General features: G+C 32.3%; 1 long non-coding RNA gene across 1 annotated transcript; it reads left to right on the top strand.

The window, feature by feature from the left end:
• Positions 1-3336: 3336 nt before the first annotated feature.
• Positions 3337-4238, top strand: LOC148768876 (uncharacterized). The gene is made up of 2 exons (XR_016033290.1): positions 3337-3720; positions 3813-4238. It is a non-coding gene; the product is annotated as an uncharacterized LOC148768876 (long non-coding RNA).

Below are 4238 nucleotides of genomic sequence, written 5' to 3'. Positions count from 1 at the left end.
AATTTACAATTTCACATTTTACAAATTTAACGGTTCTAACTTCTAAGGCCCATTTTAGTTGGGCTGATCCGGGTGGATAGTTCCTCTAATCCACTCGGATCTCGGCTTTGGTTCAGCCCAAGCGGGTGTTGGATTGCACTTGGGCCCGGGTATGGATCATGGAATTAGGCCACTTTTCGTTGATGGGATGGGGTGGGATGGGATAAATTGGGGCTTCATAGGGAAATTACACTGTATGAATTAGTAAAATATGGATGGTATCTCGGGTTTGGTTGGTTGGATACGGATATGTGGGATTGAATCTGAGGCAAACTCAGGAATGGTTGGGAGGATTGGGTGAGATAATTTGGTTAATTACATTATCACCCCTTGCAAGGCTTTTTTATTATTATATATATATATATATATATATATATATATTGTCCAGGAGATGAGAAATACAATATAATATATCGTTTCAACTTATTTTTAAATTTTATTTGTTCCAAGTTTTGTGGTAAAAATAAATAGTGCAAGAACAATAGTATGTATATAATATATTAAGTTGGTTTAGTGTAAAAATTAATACTAATGGAAAAAAAAAATACAATATTTCTAAGTTTTTAGTCAAAATATGGGCTTTTCCTATCTCAATCTCGAATTTTCGAAATATTTAGGGATACAGATATACCAGGATTTAATAGTATGGGACGGGATTGAGATTTTAAATTTTTATCCCGAATCCCGAAATCCCGATCCCGAAAATCCCGAATTCCCGAAATTCCGTCCCGAACTCACCCGTACTTATAAGCCCTTTTTATTATTATATTACCCCCAGTAATTTTTAAAATATTGCTTGCTGCACCCATTCTTTTCCTCTCATTTCCTTTAATTATAAAATCAGCCCTAACATTTTTGGATAATTACATTTCCGCACCATCCAAGCCCTTTTTATTATTATATTACCCCCAATCATTCTTAAAACATTGCTTGCTGCACCCATTATTTTCCTCCCATTTTCCTTTAATTATAAAATCAGCCCTAACATTTTCGGATAATTACATTTCCACCCTTCACAAGCCCTTTTTATTATTATATTATACACCAGACAATATTTAAAATACTGCTTGCACCACCCATTTTTCCCTCCCATTTTACTGTAATTATAAAATCAGCCCTCACATTTTTGGATAAATACATTTTCACCACTTTCAAGGCCTTTTTATTATTATATAATACATCTGACACTTTGTAAAATATTGCTTTGCTGCACCCATTCTTTCCTCCCATTCTCCGTTAATTATAAAATCAGCCCTAATATTCTTGGATAATTACATTACCGCCCCTTTTTAGACAACACCCCATTTTACAATTCTTTTATGCATTGACGTTGTTCGTCGGAAGTTTGAAGCAAAAATGTGTTGTTATTTCCACCCCTGTGTTCATTAATATTCTTAACATAATCACTTATGTTAATTGTTAATAATGTTAATTTTTTTGGTTTTAGCAGTTTTATGCCACAAATACGGAAAATTAGCTGGTGAATTTTGAAATTTCAAATTTTATACACTGTAAATCCACAATTCGAGCTTGTAGGAGAGGAGTAAAGGAAGAAATGTATAAAGTCTTTTAAATATTTTTGCATTATTAACAATAGTAATATAATATTATATTATAGGGCAAATTACCAAAACCCCCCTGAGGTAAGGCTGAATAACGAAAATCCCCCCCTTGTTTGCGTAATTACGAAAATCCCCCTGAGGTATGTTGTCATCTTACAAATTCCCCCTACGGTGTTACTTCTGACGGAATCTTTTTGATTCCATGGAATATTCCTCCGAAAATGACATTCTTGCCCTTGAGGGGTAATTGTAAGCATATTAATTATTTAGGGGGTAAATTGTAATGTATTTAAAAAATGTAGTTATTTTAATTTTAAAACTATAATGTATTTCTTCATTTTATAATTATTAAAAAGATAAAATGTATATAAAATAATTAAAGATAACATTAAAAGTTTTTATTTCTTTTTTAATTTTTTTATATATTTTTTTATTCAATAAAATCGAGGTTACGTATTTTTGAAATACTCTCGTATTTCTTATTTTATGCTACAAATATTTTTAATAGTTTTTTTAATATTATGGTAATTGTCAATGTTTTATTATATTTTTTCGTCAAAAGTAACACCGTAGGGGGGCTTATAATACTTAAAAAACGTAGTTATTTTAATTTTAAAACTATAACGTATTTCTTCATTTTATAATTATTAAAAATATACAAAAAGAATATATAAAATAATTAAACATATCTTGTAACATAATTTTTTTTACTTGTTTTGTATTTTTTTTTTATATATTTTATATTTTTTTATTCAATCAAAACGAGTTTACATATTTTTGAAATATTCTCGTATTTCTTATTTTACGGTAAAAATATTTTTAATAATTTTTAATATTTGTTTAATTATATTTCAATTTTAAACAAACGAAATGTAAAAAGTATATATTAAATACAAATAAATCATAATATTCCATTGAGGGGGATTTTCGTAATTACGCCTTACCTCAGGGGGGTTTTCGTAATTTGTTTTTTTTCTTTTATTTTTTACATATTTAACAGAAGGGTATAATAGACTTTTCACGTTTTCTGTTAAAAAAAATTGGTCAACCGTTAGTCAAGGGGGATTTTCGTAATTACGCAAACAAGGGGGGGATTTTCGTTATTCAGCCTTACCTCAGGGGGGTTTTGGTAATTTGCCCTATATTATATTAAATACAAGCTTGTCTTCATTCAAAACAAGAATAATATAATTGCAGCACTTTTCCCTCTATCAGAGCTTGCATGAGAGGAGTAAAGGAAGAAATGTGTAAATTATTTTACAACACTTTATGCATTAAATATAATATCAGTATTATATTATATTAAATTACATACAAGCTTGTCCTCATTCAAAACAAGAATAATATAATTGCAGCACTTTTTCCTCTATCGAGGTTGCAGGAGATGGGTAAAGGAAGAACTCTGTAAATTCTTTTAAAACACTTTATGCATTATTTACAATATCAAAGTTGTATTAATATTAAATTACTATATACAATTTTGTCTTCAGAAAAACAAGAAAAATATGTTTGCTGCACTTTTTTCCTCTTCCCTCTCCCATCCCATCATGTGTCTATCAACCACATCAATGAAAGGAGAGAATATTATGTCAAAAATGGATCCGATAAGATTTTCACCTCCTTTACTTTCAATTATTGCTTCTGGTACATGATTTCATGGTGATAAAGGGTCTCTTATTCACGTAGTTACTACTCTATTTAAGTGACCAGCCCAAAGGGATTTACCCACCCATTCCACAGTAGCATCAATATTCCTAAGAAAATCTACTAAAAAATGGCTCCTAAGAAGTCAATAATTTTCCGCCAAGAAGAATTCTTGTACGAGTTAAACTAGGATCAAAAGATCGATAGCACATTCATACAATTTTTGGCATACGAGGCACGGGTCGGCAACTTCGTTGTTGGAAATGACAACAATTCATCATTCCTCATGGCACAAAGTGTGATCCAAAAAAAGCACGGCGAGTTTTTCTCACTCAAGTACATTGGTAAGAAATTGGGGATCCTAAAGACTAGGCACACAACTTTCGGCTACATGTTATCACTTCCGGGGGTCGAATACGATGAAACAAGTAACGTGGTCACCGCATCTGGTGAGGTTTGGAAAACAATCTTGAAGGTAATGTGTTTTGGTTTATGTTTCGCTTTCATAAATTATTTGAATAGCTGTTGAGTGTAATATATTGCTGATCAAATATTTTCCTTTCTTAGGCACACACATTCGCTTTCGCGTATCGAACATATGGGGATAGCGAATGGGAGGAACTAAAGACAATATTTGCACCTCGTGTCGTCGAACAAAAACCGGGTGATGAGGTGATTGTTTTGTCATCGGACGACGATGAAGCGGCTCCGCCGGCACCGATTCCATGTACGGTTGATTTTCGAGGCAACGACAATACTATTTCTATGTGCCTAGTCTTTAGGATCCCCAATTTCTTACCAATGTACTTGAGTGAGAAAAACTCGCCGTGCTTTTTTTGGATCACACTTTGTGCCATGAGGAGTGATGAATTGTTGTCATTTCCAACAACGAAGTTGCCGACCCGTGCCTTATACGCCAAAACTTGCATGAACGTGCTATCGATCTTTTGATCCCAGTTTAACTCGTACAAGAAGTCTTCTTGGAGGAAAATT

The sequence above is a fragment of the Erythranthe guttata genome, chromosome 8, assembly GCF_056151865.1.
Source record: "Erythranthe guttata isolate IM_541 chromosome 8, IM_541, whole genome shotgun sequence".
Taxonomy (NCBI): domain Eukaryota; kingdom Viridiplantae; phylum Streptophyta; class Magnoliopsida; order Lamiales; family Phrymaceae; genus Erythranthe; species Erythranthe guttata.
This window is presented reverse-complemented; position numbering and strand designations above follow the sequence as displayed.